At 40.5% G+C, this 16,769-nt stretch overlaps 1 protein-coding gene across 2 annotated transcripts in view; it reads right to left on the bottom strand.

Moving 5' to 3' along the window:
* LOC117411164 (protein phosphatase 1B) overlaps positions 1-12,918 on the bottom strand; it is a 56,797-nt gene extending 43,879 nt beyond the window's left edge. Inside the window, exon 1 of one of the 2 annotated variants that reach the window (XM_059024813.1) lies at positions 11,838-12,918. The gene's annotated coding sequence lies outside the window, so the exon portion shown is untranslated. The remainder of the gene's footprint in view (positions 1-11,837) is intronic. The other variant, XM_034018399.3, reaches the window with a different exon arrangement.
* Between the last annotated feature and the right edge of the window lie 3,851 nt (positions 12,919-16,769).

Here is a 16,769-nt window from a genome sequence, read left to right as displayed (position 1 = left end):
CAAGTCAGATAGCACCAGGGGTGTGCAATTAGTATCGGCCGACGCCCCGGACAACAAGTTTTGCCGTCATACCTTGCCCGTCGGACAACTAGTTTTTATTTATTTATTTGTCCTATGTTCGTTCTGTTGCTACAAAGACACTAACACCTACAACAGGCTGTGTGGTCCAGTGGTTAAAGAAAAGGGCTTGTAACCAGGAGGTGTGAACTGATGCATAGTTCACACACCCTAGTCTCTGTAAGTCGCCTTGGATAAAGGTGTCTGCTAAATAATAATAATAATAATAATAATAATAATAATAATAATAATAATACAACAAACATTTTAAAAAGTGTTTACGTCCCACCCCTATCACTTCTGATTGGCTAGCTGACCTATTGGTTACGAAACCCAGAAATGGCTGCCAAAAGAGCCTCTGGCAATGCACAGACTAATCTTTTAAATTTAAGGTATTATTTACGTTTTTTGTACATTCGCAAATAAGTGATGCTGTTTTCTTAATGCACGGACAGGGCATTTAAATGCAGCGATCTAGTAAAGTTACAACAACAAACAAATAAAAAAAACTCTAGTGTCGCTAAGGTATTAGCGGATTAGAAAAAATCGTGTAATTTATAAAATGATTTGAGTCAACTTTGGTCAAGTGTGTACTGTACTTGTTGGGATGTTTAAAAAAAACGTTTACTGTTTAGAAGCATTTCAATACAAACTTTCCCCAGCAAAAAAATGTAAGTTTTTTTTTTCTTTGGATTTTAATGTTGCTAGTTTGCTATTTACCACATTTACATATTTACTATATTTAAAAAAATAAATTAAAAAAAAATTACTAGATTTGAACAGAAGCGATATTAGTTATTTATTGGACATGTACAATCCATCGATTTGTGAAACTATTAAAACATGAAGACTGACATGTTTATAATGATAGAAATGAAATGCTTATATATATATATATATATATATATATATATGAAATTATCTGTACAATACTTAATTATTTTAAAATAAAATACAGTAAATCTCACTACAGTCAGAGTAGTGCAAGGGAAGAATGTCTAAAAAAAAAAAAAAAAAAAAGAAGCCATCAGGGATGAAACCAGGATCCCCCTGCTGCAGCTGTGTTCCAGTTAGTCATCATGGGACGAGATGTTAGATGAGGAAAAATAGCTCTACAATGTTGTACGCTATTTTAAAAATATGAGTATATAACAGAAAAACTAAATAAACATATTTTGTCTCTGCAGAATTTGATAGAGCCTACTGTAAATATTGTGTGCATTTTGGTAGAAAAACAGCACAAAATGCAGAGAAACTTGACAGGTTATACACAAATCCTTTAAAAACATGGGGTTCAGCAGATACAAATCTGAAAAAAACGTCAAGAAAAATCAGAATTCCACAAAGCAGCAGTAATAATTCTGTATCTGTGATGCAACAAACTAAAACACCTGTACATCTAGGCAGAAGCTATTTTTATATTTGAATAACTCCCAAATATTGCTTATTATAGTTGTACTCTTAGTATGTAACTTAAATTTACTAGCAAATGTGTTCCAAACTGCGCTGAAAGGCACATTACTTAAAGCACGCTATAAATTTGTTGAGGTGAGGTGGGGTCACAGGGAATCTTTTGTGCATCTTGAAGAATTTAGTGAACCCGTCAAGCTACAAGGCTAGATCCGCTCCTGTTAATCACTAATTGATTAATTCTGTTCACTGTTAAATACAACCACAAACCCAGTCTACTACTTGACCACCTTGACGCTCCTCCTTCTCTCCTTTCTCCATTGCTGATGTTTCCGGCTTGCTGTTGAAATCAACTACTGCCACATGCCCCCCTGGACCCCTGGCCGACTAACTTTGTCCATCTCTGTGCTTCTGATCTTGCTCCCTCCATTCTGCACACTCTCAACCTGTCCCTGGACTCAGGCTCGGTTCCTGCTGCCCTTAAGCTTGCCCGAGTTACGTCGGTACTCAAAAAACCCTCCCTTGACCCGGCTGACTTATCTAATTTCCATCCCATCTCCAATATCGCTTTTCTCTCAAAAACTCTCGAAAGGGCTATAGCCAGTCAGCTAATGAAACATCTCACGGATAACAATCTGCTTGAATCTCTAGTGTCTGGTTTCTGGCCGCATCACAACACTGAAACTGCTCTGCTCCGGATTGTGAATGATCTCCTGCTCAATGCTGATGCTGGTGCTCCCTCTGTGCTTGTCCTCCTTTACCTAACAACTGCTTTTGACACCATAGATCATGGCATTCTTCTTGACCGCCTTCAGAAGTATGCTGGGATCTCTGGAACCTGTCTCTCCTGAATGTCCTCTTACCTATTCGAAGGCATGCAGTCTGTTTTCTATGCTGGATGCAGTGGCATTGCAAACCCAGTCACTTGTGGTGTCCCCCAAGGATCTGTTCTTGGGCCCCTTCTCTTCAATATCTACATGCTTCTCTTCGGTCACCTCATCCATCAACACAGCCTCATGTTTCACTCCTATGCTGACGACACACAGCTCTACTTAAAACTCGACCTCTGCCATGGTCCGGCTCTCGGCTTGCATTCAAGACATCGATGTCTGCCAATTTTCTTCAGCTGAACACTAGCAAATCTGAACTCCTTCTAGCAGGATCTAAAACTCAACTAAAGAATCTGAATATAGCTGCCCTGAACCTCAAAAACTGTCTGCTGCTGCCTTTCCCCACAGTACGAAGCCTTGGTATACTTCTTGACAGCAACCTCTCCTTTGATGTCCACATCTCCTCCGTGGTCAAATCTTCCTTCTACCATCTTCGAAAAACATCTCCAAATGTCCATCCCTACCTTTCCCTCCCAGGTGCAGTGATACTTTGTCATGCATTTGTCTCCTCTTGACTCGACTACTGAAACTCTCTGGTGGTCTCCCAGCACGCACCATAAACCAACTGCAGCTAGTTCAGAATGTCACTTCCAGGACCCTTAACCAGATGTAAAAAACGTGATCAGATCACCCCCAGTCTTGCCCAGATGCACTGGCTACCTGTAAAGTTCAGGATTATTTTCAAAACTCTCCTGCTCACCTACAATGCCCTTCATCACACAAGTCCCGAGTACCTACTCAACCTGCTGACCCGCTATGTCCCCGTCCGCAAGCTGAGGTCCTCCGACTCTGGCTTGCTTGTTATCACCAAGCAAAAGTGCACCACACTTGGAGAACGCTTGTTCAGCTTCATGGCTCTAACTCTTTGGAACTCTCTCCCAGCTTTGGTGCGTGATGCTCCCATCGTCGCTCGCTTTAAAATCAACTCTCAAGACCCACCTGTTCTCTCTTGCTTTCCATGCTCTTTAAGCCTGATACCTGCCATTAGCTGCTATGTTGCTGGTACTATTTCATGTATTATGCTATTGTGTATTATGTATTTTTTTCACTGTATTTAACCTTTTGCGGTCCTATGTCGGACCAGGTCCGACATTACAATTTTCCCTTTCCGGTCCAATGTCGGACCCTGTCTGACATCAAAAAGATGTAAAGCACAGGTCTCTAGTCGTTTTAACTCCGGAAAAAGACGAGAAAACCATTCAATGGCCGAGTGAGACCGATAGGAGCCGAAAAAAAAGGGGCGGATCTGAGCAATACACATAGCCCCAGCACCACAGACATAACACGGCCATAAACAAACAAGATAGCTGCTTCCGCATCCAGCACTCAAAGAATATCACTGACATTTGCAGAGCTTTTTGAGGTGTTATAGTAATAAAAAAATTACTTTGATCGCATTATTGGGGAGTTTCGTGATAAAACGAGTGATCAGGAGATGATTTATCAGTATGCACGACTATGAAGAGGCATGTGAAATACAGCGAACAAGGGGTGGGGCGGGGCTGGAGATGCAGTACTGAGTGTCCTGTTGATATGTGCTATATAAGAAAGATTGGTTGATATTCTACTTGTGTTGTAGATTTTTAAGAAGGACAAGTAGATTTTTTTTTAGCATTTTGTCCCTTGGACAACAATTTTTTTTTCAAAAATTGCACACTCCTGTGGCACACAAAGAGATATAAAAAAAATATTAAAAAAAACACCGCGTCAGATTTGTTACTGTACAAAGACCAAAGGAATTCTGCCTTTTGGAAGGATTGGCAATGGACAGCCCTGTCTTGTTGGCCTGAAAGATCAAATCAGTTTGAAAAGCAAAAAACGGCAAATACATTAGAAATAAGCAGTGGCATCATTCTTGTAAATAGAATGCCCTGCTAGATTGGACACTCTGATTCAGAGCTCTGAAAATCTTTCTGTTGAACGATCGTCCGACCATGGCCGTCAGCTCAGAACAAGGCAGCAAAGCCCTGGCTCCCCAATGAAGGTCACTGACCCAGCTGAAGGTCCAACAGTAAACTCTTCCTGTCGGTGCAGTCCAGTGCAGATCATAGCTGTGCACAGAAACTATAAACTCTGAGGCACAATTTCTGTGAACAGTGTTGCTTTTGAACATACTGGCTTTATAGATTAATCCTGCACGCAAAGCTCAGCTAACGCACAGCCTGGCCTCGGTTATTTACAGCAGCTATTACAGCCTTCCCTCCTAAGCACACACTGCTACTGTAACTGTGCAGAGACTGGATCTTAATGGTGGTTGATCTAATGGTGGTACAAAAGCTGGATCCAGAAACAAAAAAAGGCATGCATTAATCTACTGCGTCACCCAGCCTCCTTCATAAGCATATGTGAAATTAATTTTGGCCTGCCACTAATCAAGACAGTGGGAGCTCAGTCAACCACTGTCCACAATACCAGCTAGCTGAGGTGTGGATGACAGCTTTGCCACACTCTTGACAAGTCTGGCATTATGGCTAGAAAGCTGGTTTTCTACCAAATCAAATCAGGGTGAGCCTGTCCTTGGATCGCTCTACAATAGTTACAGTCACCTGGATCTAAAACTGAACTTGGGAGACTGCTAAAAAGGGAAAACATCATACACTGCACTAAATCAGCAAGACTGGGCAACAGACCAGAACTGAGTGTGCTTAACACAGCCAGTCATGTGTCGATCATAATCATGTGCGCTCACCAGTGATTAAAATAGATCTGCTGTGTTAATAGCCTGATGTTTTTTGGGTGTGTTTTGGCAGGGGAGAGGGACGCTTTGTTATAACAATCTGCAACTTTCTTTTTCTACTTCAGCAAAGTAATCATTTAAAATGTAATCATTTAACAAATATAATCTTTATCCAAGACAGTTTTATCCTAAAGACACAAGTGGTGTGCCTACAGCACGACACTGTACAGGCTATTCGTGAAAAAAGCATTGTTTCCTGCTATAGTCTGGATACTGTTCATTGGGCAAGAGAACAACTGTTAACCCACAGTTCCTGCTTCCTCTTGTGTAGATTTCTTACACACACGGAACAGTTAACCCTTCACTAACAAGAAGTGCTCAGCTGCCCCATGTGTCCTCATCACATTCTAGAACTGCACTGCTGTCATTCATTAGCAATGATTCTATTGCAAGCGCAGGCTTTGCATCTAAAGCTGAAATCTCAAGATGCGTGTTTGGAGAACAGACCACCAGGCTATAAGCACAGCTCTCCTTAGCTTCTCACCACCTGGAATCATCAGTACTATCTGCTGTGCATTATTCTTTAAAGGACAAATGTGTCACTTAATACTGCAAGAAAGCAACATATTCAATGCAAGTGGAATATTTACAATGTTCTAAAGATACGATTAGATATATCGTATTGTGCAAACGGTTGGCAAGCATTCAAACAATCGTACACGTTTTCAATGGAAAATACTTTATATAGTATTTATAGTCATTTTACTTATGTAATTATTTTATATTGGTTTTCGCAAACAGTTATTTTACAGTGGTTTACAATGTATCAAGATACTAACTTTTGGGTCTTCAGCTAAACGTTAAGTAAAATGCCAAGTGTCATTTACAATTTCCATACCTGGTTAAAATAAAATCTCCCATTGCATAGCGGTTTGATCCAGTCCTGGTCCATATGAACTTGTTACCTATACACTGTCGCTAATCAAATGTGTATTAAGGACTCAGTGCTTCAGTTCCAAGTCCTCTGACCAGGTTATAAACTGGCATGGAACGGACTTCGTGGTGCTCAAGCATACATGGAGGTATAACAAGCATTTGCTCAGTACCCACTGCACAACAGTTTTTGTTTTATGTGATAAAGGTGATTAATGATCTTTTATGTTAAAAAGTTGCTCTGAAATCAAACTTTAAAAAATGTCTAAAATTAAAAGGTTCCGCATACTGCATATCAATTCCTCAGTCATCGCATTTCTAAAAACTGAAAGAAATAAATACTTGCGGAATACGTTACCCGAGTACTGCAAATATTTAAGAATCTTTCTGACTGCGGCTGTTTCATCCTGCTTTGCAGAACGCTCATTCTCCAGCCTCAGAAGACTTAAGAACTACCTCCGGCCATCAATGGGAGAGACAAGGCTGAATCACGTTGCTGTCCTTAATGTCCTAGACCTTACCAGAGACCTAGATATAAATCAGATTGCTGACAATTTCATCCAGCGGGCTACAGTAAGACATTGGGACATTAGTGAAGAACGTGATGTGTACACGAGTACATTAACCATTGTAGTTTAATCATGCTGAGCCCCCAACTCCACAAACCAGCCCCCCCAAATGAAAAGGTTTCCATTTCAAGATGAAGCTTTAGAAATGAAAGTTTCCGGGAACACGGAATTGAATTTGTACGCCAAGTTTGTCCTCACATGGCTAAAAGTTTGCTTCAAATTTAGGAGCCACACACTTTCTTCTATTGGAATTTCAGGTCACAACCTTCGGAATCCTCCAAATCTAATGAAAAGCTCCTGAAATTAGTTATTTTCCTTGATGCTTTAATAGGTCATGTGTTTTAAAGCCAGCCATCTGGCGTTTTGTGCAAGGTCCAGATGCAGCTGTTGAAACGTCTCAACACAGCCGTGCTGGACAAACAGAAACCTTTGACCTTGGTGTCCTTAGCTCTATACGATAATTTAACCAGTTCAAACAGACTGGCCATGAAATAACATATAAATACTACACACAATCTGAGCCGCCTCTTTACTTTGTTATCTGACTTTACGCATCAAAACAACTTGTAAAAATGTACGTGCATGTAAAATTCAAAGAAATAAGTTGTTATGAAGCAAGACAAAAATATATGAAAAGTCAATGGTATACTATACTGTTGACCGGTAAAAGTCAAGGTGCCTTGCACCACTCACTAGAACCAGAGCTGGATAAATTAAGTGTACCTGCAACAAAGTGTATCCACACTCAATTTATTCACCAGAATATATGTCACTTTAATTTGTGGAACATCAAGATTAAAAAGTGAACAGGTGAAATCAACACTTCGGTGCCGTGCATCAGGATTTACAAACACAGAAGTCAGTGGCAGAAGAGACGAAAGGTTAAATTCTTACTCTCAAATGCAGAGACATTAAAATGTAAAGAGTGGATTTACACCAGCCGTGGTACAATTTTGTATTTTTCTTGAAGACAGTTTAAAACACCCTGGTTAATAGTAACCATGACAAAACACCAAGGGCCACGTCAACAGCCATTACTCGTAACTGACAGACCGCAAGGAACACTCTCTATAAGCTCAAAGGCGCTGGTTCCACAGGCCAGGGGTCAGCTCACTTACATTGGCATTGCTGTTAGGTGCTTGGGGTTACTGTACAGTATTTTAAATGTAACACCTTCCTTCTTGATCTCAGCTGTACTGTACATTTATAACCTTCATTTCCAATGACCAGTCTAAGATTAGATTATAAAAAGGGGGAGATTGTAAGGAGAACAAATCACACAGAACAGTTTCACCGGGGGGGGGGGGGGGGGGGGCGTCTTCTTGTTTTTTGAGGTTGGAAATTTGTGATATTTTCATTGAGTGTGGGCTGCCTTCTGATCTTGGATCACAATACACTTCCATTTTGTTGGTGCATACGATACAATAATTACAACAAGAATACTGATCCGGCTTTGCTGCTGTCACATTAACTTGGGGAACTACCATTTGCAGCTAAGTCAGGTATTAAGGTATTTTGGAGTAATATTTATCAGTAGTATCTGAATTCAAGAACTCAAACCCTAAAAATCAATAGGGCATTTCATGTAGCTACTTAAAATATACAGATCAATATTACAAAATGTTACTTTAGAGAAATAAATGACCATTGTGTGCTTTTCCATCAGAAATGTATACGCAAATAACACTGTCATTACTGTGGATGCCGATGGATCAATGTTACTAGTGGGAGGAAAAAAACAAGACTATTTTCACAACCTCTGCCAACTAAATAACTTACGAGGTCATACCAGCACTTATAAATTAATGTTAATCATATACCCACGCACAGCATTTTGTTGTTTTAATAAACTTGTAAAGCAATGGAAACCTGTCAACGTCCAAACACTTTTTCAAACCCCAGCATTAAGCACCAGCAGACCTATACTGCCTTACCTTTTAATGAGCATTCACAGACCAAATTATTGACACGCTTGATCAATATTGCAAACCTTGCACCCCTCTGTGAAGGAAGGCAACAGCACCTTTTCAGTCATCTATGTTCCTGACACACCAGGAGATCAACAGATTCCCCTGCCTTTCACGCTCTGACATCTAACCCTTTCAAACATGAAATATTGAAAATAGCTGAAAAAAAGTACTTTTGGACACATAATAAATATAATAAAGTATACAGTTTTTCCCCTGATTGCTTTACATACAGAATAAATGGCACTCATATATGAGGCTGTCATGCATTTGTGTCTTCCATATGTCCCCATATAAAGACTAGAAGTTTTTTGTATCCGTCCCCATGTGAAGATGCCATGTGTAAAAGGGTTAAAACCACAGGACCAGTCTCAGAGAGCTGGGAGCAAAGTGTGGAGATTATTTAACATGAAGTGGAAGAGCCCAAATAAAACCCACAGCTACCCATCTCAACAGAAGAGCGGACCTGATCAAGACTGCAAACGCACACTGTGATCATTGAGTCAAAGAACATGCTGTATCCAGCCATGCGCAAGAGGATACTGCACAATATAACATGCTGTATCATGTGCAAGAGGATACTGCTCAATATAACATGCTGTACCCAGCCACGTGCAAGAGGATACTGCTCAATATAACATGCTGTACCCAGCCACGTGCAAGAGGATACTGCTCAATATAACATGCTGTATCATGTGCAAGAGGATACTGCTCAATATAACATGCTGTATCATGTGCAAGAGGATACTGCTCAATATAACATGCTGTATCATGTGCAAGAGGATACTGCTCAATATAACATGCTGTATCATGTGCAAGAGGATACTGCTCAACATAACATGCTGTATCATGTGCAAGAGGATACCGCTCAATATAACATGCTGTATCATGTGCAAGAGGATACTGCTCAATATAACATGCTGTATCATGTGCAGTGAAGAAGCTTGTATGCAATACGCTCTGTTTATGACTGTCTTACTGTTCCACAGTACATGTCCCTCACCTGGGCTGTACTGCTAGTATTCCAGAACGCTATGACCTTGGTAATGAACCCACTATGTGAATATATGCCAGGCTGTCAGTGAGAGGCAACCCTTTATTACAACTTGACACCTCAGAAGCAATACACTGTAATATAGGAATGGGATTTATAAAAGGAATAAAAGCCATTCCGGTCCTTAGCTCCTGGGGTGACTTACTCTTTACTTTTACAGTTATTTTAAGGCGCCGTTGTTGAAACCTGTATCTTAACAATGCCTATATATTTTTATTATTTTAACACTGTTTCTTATTTTAGCCATAACTATAAAAACAGCCAGATGGTAAAATATGTAATACAAAGAGAAACAAGTCAAATACATTGAAAAACAATTGGATTACATTAAAACAATGCCATGCAGTAGTGGGTTAAGATGATGATAATAATAATAATAATAATAATAATAATAATAATAGGTCCTATTCAATTGTTCTTTTCAGTGTTTTTTTAGTTAACTATAACAAATATCTATTAACGAAAATAAATAATATTCATTAATAGTAACTGTGTAAATATAGTGTAAAACGATAACTAAATAACAAAGAATAAAATCTTCAAGAAATGATTTCATTATTTGACAATTATGTGGTTGCTGAAGATCTAGTTGCTGCACCAGCATCTCAAACCGGTGTGGTGAGAATATTCTCCATTAATAGGCTTGACAAGGGAAACGGAGCAGGGCCAGTGTCACACTGGAGTGTCAAGATAAATAACTTCATCAAACAAAGCGAGTGCTCTTTATAAGCAGCTTATACCTAACCATTTCTGTAAGCGCAGGTTTGTTAGTTGAACTGTAATAAAAATTAAAAGTAAAATAGTTAACTAACTATAAAACAAAAATATATATATAACTATAAATAAAACAATCATACTGTAACTATATAACTGTAACAAAACAAAACAATGCTTAACACTTCAGCCCCTAGCAATACATTTCTCAGTGCATGTTGGGCATAGGAGGACCGCCCTAACCAGTATATTGAGTTTCTTCTTACTGGAAATGGGCTCTCTATGACACGAAAGAGGACACATCTAGCCTACATCTCCCCAATTCCCCCTTAACCATACTGATAACCCAGACATAATGTGCCACCCTGCCCATTTAGGGGTATTTCATGAACATCTTCAAAATGGAGGCTTGGAGTCTATTTTGAAGGGGTTGTCTGTGTGTGTGTGTGTGTGTGTGTGTGTGTGTGTGTGTGTGACCATTCTAGGCACTGCAGATTCTGTATTACTGTGGGTGTGGAGGGGGGTGGCGGGGGACTAGCAGGCACCCATGTATTTGATGACGTCAAAACGACACAAGTTAGTACGTATACACAAAGTTGAATAGAGAGTCTGATTCAATCAATGTAGGTCACACATTCAACAGACATGTTAAAACACGGCCGAACTATGAGACATGAATACATCCTTGCACGTTACAACTGCCTAAAATAAATGTGCTGTCCCTTCAAAAATAAATTATCCTAACGGAGAAAACGAAACAAGCAATGAGGTTTAAATGATTAAGACTGATGCATTGCCTGTTTTCACAATAACCTTACCAGAGCAGCTAAATAATGATGTTTTACAGTGAGGTTTACATTCTGGTTATGTAGGTATTTTAATATGGGGAAAAAAAAGCATTGCAATGCACTCCCTCCAGACATTATTCATTTATTTATTTTATATATATAATGAAATAAAAACAAACAGTTCGGCTTTATGGTAATAATCCATGGTGAAGATTTCCAAATGCTTACACCACTGGTTGATTTAAATAGCGAACAGGGGGAGGGTGGTAATCTAAACTGAAGAGCGAGCGTGCTGTGTTGCTGTGTGACGTTTTCAATGCTAAATCACCCGCATACACAAATCCAAATAGTGCAAAGCACAAACACCAATTCACTATGGTGCCCAGTCAAAGCTACGGGGGTCACCATCACATCGCTGAATCTGTGCGTGTTAATTAAAATCAAGACACATACAAAAAAAGATTATGTACTCAACAGTACAGTACAAAAGACAATGTGCAATATTATTACATAACAACCTGGTATTAAGCTACCACCACACCAGACCCGATGTCGCGATGTTTTTGTGTGTGGTGTTGTTGATCACACTCGTTTTCGTCTCCGACAAGGAACTGCTCAACATTTCTATTTGCACAACAACCGCATACAATTTTAACGCGCAATTTTGTCCGTCAATATACCTCAAAGCAATGTATTTGTAGATATATATTTTTTTTTAATAAAGGAACTCTCCATTAAAAAAATCTTTGACAATGCAAAACAAGATAAATATACTTACGTTTTCACAAGGAAACGGCACCTCCAAGACAAGCTGGTGGTTGCCCGGAGACTGTGTTTTCTGGACGGTAATGTGTGCCTTTTTCACTCTATCTTTTTTTATTATTATTATTTACTTTGTATTCAATCAAGATTGCATTTCACACAAATAATTCCCCTTTCAATGGTTCTCTGCTCTGGCGGTCTAGGGTTTTACACATTTTGGTGGCTAAATCGCTTGGACTATACGATCTGACGGTTTAATTTATATGCCTGGGCCGTTTAAAGTAACAAAACAAAAAATAAGTCATGAGAAAGAAAAAGAAAAAGTTGAATTAAATATTAGAAGCAGATGACGTTCTTTCCTCCATTGAACGGCTCCAGTTCTCCCTCCTCGACTCCACTGTCTGTCCTGACAGACAGGGAGGGAGGGCGGGCTCTACTCGTTCTCTCTGCTCAGTGGTCAGAAGCAAACACGGGGTCGATTACTGATTGGTTATTCCAACTGACTGTCGTTATTTAATGCCGGTCTGCCTTTATTCTGTTTGGATTGGTTGTTGGGTTGTCAAAATACCTTAACTATTTGGTCAAAGCGTCTGTCAAACAAACCAGTTGGTGATATAATGAAGATCCCGTCCCTATGCTTTTTTTCCAATTGGCTGGTTGGTTTAAAGTTCTCGCCCCATTCGTCTTATTTTCTAAACTTGATTTGCTGTCTTCACTTGCCTGTCATAGAAACAGGGCTTGTCTGCAGGGAAGCAGCCAAGGCGTTATGTGGTGTGTCTTATGCAGTAAGCAGCGTTCTTTGCGGATATGGTGAAAACGGCGCCATTGTGGCTCAGCCGATGAAGCAGACTCGCGCAATAAGTACAAGAAATGTGGCGCCAAAATGGCGACTACAGGGACTCTGTTTCTTAACCGCCCCTCGCTCGTCTCCACATAAACCCTGATAACATATATTGTACAACTTTATTGACTCTCACGAACCTCTCGGTACCGTTAGGATTTCCTCTTCCTCCAAAAGACTGAGCAACTAAAATATTTTTTGTGAAACTATATTTTTGTGTGAAACGTCACGAAGATTTGAAACGGTGAAGATAGAATTTAGAGACGCGTACAAGCTTTCCTACGAAATCCCCGGATGCAGCTCTCCGTGAAGTCATCGCCAGCCTATCAGAACAAACACATTACGTCATCGCTAAACGCAAAACAAGTGTTTTTGAAGCTGTCAGTCAAAGTCTATAACCTAACTGCCTAGCAGGCTTCGTGCGTTGTGCAATACCACACATTTAAGGGCAGATATCACCAATTCTATTTTTGATAGAATATGGCAGTCCTGTTTGTGTGATAAATGCCAGGCTGCACAATACGGCCCCCTGGTGTATGTATGATAGTCTGGTCTTGGGGTTTACTATATATACCGTTTATACCATATGACTCTATGTATACTAGGAGTTTGGGACAGTTCAGGCTTTTCAACTCACACCCCAATGCATTCTGGTAAGCATAGTCCTGTTGTGAAAGTGTGCGTTTTACCTGTCTCCGGTAACTTTCACAACAGTACTACCCTTACCAGAATGCATTGCAATGTGAGCTGAAAAGCCTGAACTGTCCCAAACTGTCCTAGTGTGCACGGAGTCATATGATGACCTTAACTATATAACGGGCAGTGTTGTGTTACACTCTGCCATTATGGATTGTACCCTTGGTGTGATAGAAAATGTAAAACTACGAATGCAGAGGAGCCCAGCTCTGCACAGTGGTTAAGACACTCTCTTGCGGTGTGTGGGATCGCCAGTTCAAGCCCAGCCTCCAGGCTGTTTCATATACACATGCATTTATAGAGAGATAGATATGTATTATATATAATCTAGATATAAGATAGATATATGTTATATATTATATGTAATCATGGTGTGATATGTATGTGGTAGTCTGACTCTGAGGTCTGATACATCTTTTACTCTTTACCGCATTTCCATCAACCCCTGGTTGTCTGCACAAAAATCCGACATAACAGACAGTCTCAGGACTAGCAGAGATAACTGTGCCCATTACAGACTCAGGACTAGCAGCGATAACTGTGCTCATGACAGACTCAGGACTAGCAGAGATAACTGTGCCCATGACAGACTCAGGACTAGCAGCGATAACTGTGCCCATGACAGACTCAGGACTAGCAGAGATAACTGTGCCCATGACAGACTCAGGACTAGCAGAGATAACTGTGCCCATCACTCTGTTTGCATGTGCAAAGGTGTCAAATGTATTATAATTAAGGCGCTAAAAAGTGGCCAAACCTGTTACACTGTTTACTTCCAAAAGGAAAGTGTTATTATACCTACTGAAATCCATTTGATTTTATAAACCGGTACTCATGGCCCGCTAGAAATTAGCATCATATGAATCTTTAGATTTTAGATAAATATATATATACAGTGTATATATATATATATTTTAAGCTGGAGAGCCTCCTGGAAGTGGAAAGAAGAACACTGGAGGAACTACTGCATGGATATACAGTAAGTGATGTGTTGTAAAGTGAATGTCAGTGATGACAGTGTGCTGGCACTGTGGTTCTGTAAAAATGTACAAAGCCTGTAAATGCCATTGTTTACCCCCTGCTTAACTGCGCAGCTCACGTTGTGACAAGCAGGCTCCAGGGCAAGGATCAAGCTGCTGACCCTGCAGCTGAAACAACCTCTGTATGATGTAAACTCTTTACCGCATTTCCATCAACCCCTGGTTGTCTGCACAAAAATCCGACATAACAGACAGTCTCAGGACTAGCAGAGATAACTGTGCCCATTACAGACTCAGGACTAGCAGCGATAACTGTGCTCATGACAGACTCAGGACTAGCAGAGATAACTGTGCCCATGACAGACTCAGGACTAGCAGCGATAACTGTGCCCATGACAGACTCAGGACTAGCAGAGATAACTGTGCCCATGACAGACTCAGGACTAGCAGAGATAACTGTGCCCATGACAGACTCAGGACTAGCAGCGATAACTGTGCCCATGACAGACTCAGGACTAGCAGAGATAACTGTGCCCATGACAGACTCAGGACTAGCAGAGATAACTGTGCCCATGACAGACTCAGGACTAGCAGCGATAACTGTGCCCATGACAGACTCAGGACTAGCAGAGATAACTGTGCCCATGACAGACTCAGGACTAGCAGAGATAACTGTGCCCATGACAGACTCAGGACTAGCAGAGATAACTGTGCCCATGACAGACACAGGACTAGCAGAGATAACTGTGCCCATGACAGACAGACTCAGGACTAGCAGAGATAACTGTGCCCATGACAGACTCAGGACTAGCAGAGATAACTGTGCTCATGACAGACTCAGGACTAGCAGAGATAACTGTGCCCATGACAGACAGACTCAGGACTAGCAGAGATAACTGTGCCCATGACAGACTCAGGACTAGCAGAGATAACTGTGCCCATGACAGACTCAGGACTAGCAGAGATAACTGTGCCCATGACAGACTCAGGACTAGCAGAGATAACTGTGCCCATGACAGACTCAGGACTAGCAGAGATAACTGTGCCCATCACTCTGTTTGCATGTGCAAAGGTGTCAAATGTATTATAATTAAGGCGCTAAAAAGTGGCCAAACCTGTTACACTGTTTACTTCCAAAAGGAAAGTGTTATTATACCTACTGAAATCCATTTGATTTTATAAACCGGTACTCATGGCCAGCTAGAAATTAGCATCATATGAATCTTTAGATTTTAGATAAATATATATATACAGTGTATATATATATATATTTTAAGCTGGAGAGCCTCCTGGAAGTGGAAAGAAGAACACTGGAGGAACTACTGCATGGATATACAGTAAGTGATGTGTTGTAAAGTGAATGTCAGTGATGACAGTGTGCTGGCACTGTGGTTCTGTAAAAATGTACAAAGCCTGTAAATGCCATTGTTTACCCCCTGCTTAACTGCGCAGCTCACGTTGTGACAAGCAGGCTCCAGGGCAAGGATCAAGCTGCTGACCCTGCAGCTGAAACAACCTCTGTATGATGTAAACAAACTGGCCAATCAACACGGCCCAAACACAATGCACAGGTCATGCTAAGCAATGAAGCTTTCAATAAACACACGCAAATGTGATTCTTATATCAGCACACAAGCGAGCAGAATCACAGGCCACCTCAGCTTTAATTAGGGACAGCAGAAAACACTCATGCCTGCAAATTAGGCAGCAAAAGGGAACATGGGCTATGTGTTTAATAAGCACAGAAAAACATAAAAATATATATTTGAGAACCAGAAAACATGAACCAGAAAGGATGATTTCTTAATTAAAACAGTCGTGTTCTGTTAGAGATGTGTTGCTGTGATGCCTATCTAATGCATTCATCGCCAGACAATTTCTCTTCAATAAGGTTTTAGGTTTATCTTTATGGATTAGGAAAACATGGCCCAGTGTGTTTAAAAATCAATGTGCTCTCAGATTGGCATATTCTCACCTTTAAACCCAATCTGGCACATGCATGGTTCAAGGAATGTGGATTTGCCCATAAACCTGCCACATCAGAAGCTTGCGGTGTAACTGAAAGTGTAGGGACTTCCACATACTGCAACACAGGAAGCTGCTTCAGATACACAGCTGATAAGATCTTAAATAGTCATTATATCATGAGCGTCGTTTAAATCTTTGCTGCTAACACAATAATTCCAGAAATATATAATGTTATAAGTCACGTGCATTTTCATTTGGAAACATGCTATCTGGTACTCTACTCCTGCAGTCCTTGTTTTTGTAAGTCCCGTGTTTCCCTGGTCACCTGGAGAGTGAGCGTGTCCCTTCAACGCCTTCTTTCTTGTCATTAACCAAACAGCAGCTTCCCCTGTTGACTGACATGCTTTGCAGCAAGTAACATGCTTTGACCTGGGAAGTGAAAGAGTAACAGAGTTCCTGAAAG

Source organism: Acipenser ruthenus, chromosome 6 (assembly GCF_902713425.1).
Source record: "Acipenser ruthenus chromosome 6, fAciRut3.2 maternal haplotype, whole genome shotgun sequence".
Classification (NCBI taxonomy): domain Eukaryota; kingdom Metazoa; phylum Chordata; class Actinopteri; order Acipenseriformes; family Acipenseridae; genus Acipenser; species Acipenser ruthenus.
Note: the sequence above shows the minus strand (reverse complement) of the source record. Positions and strands in the feature narration are given on the sequence as shown.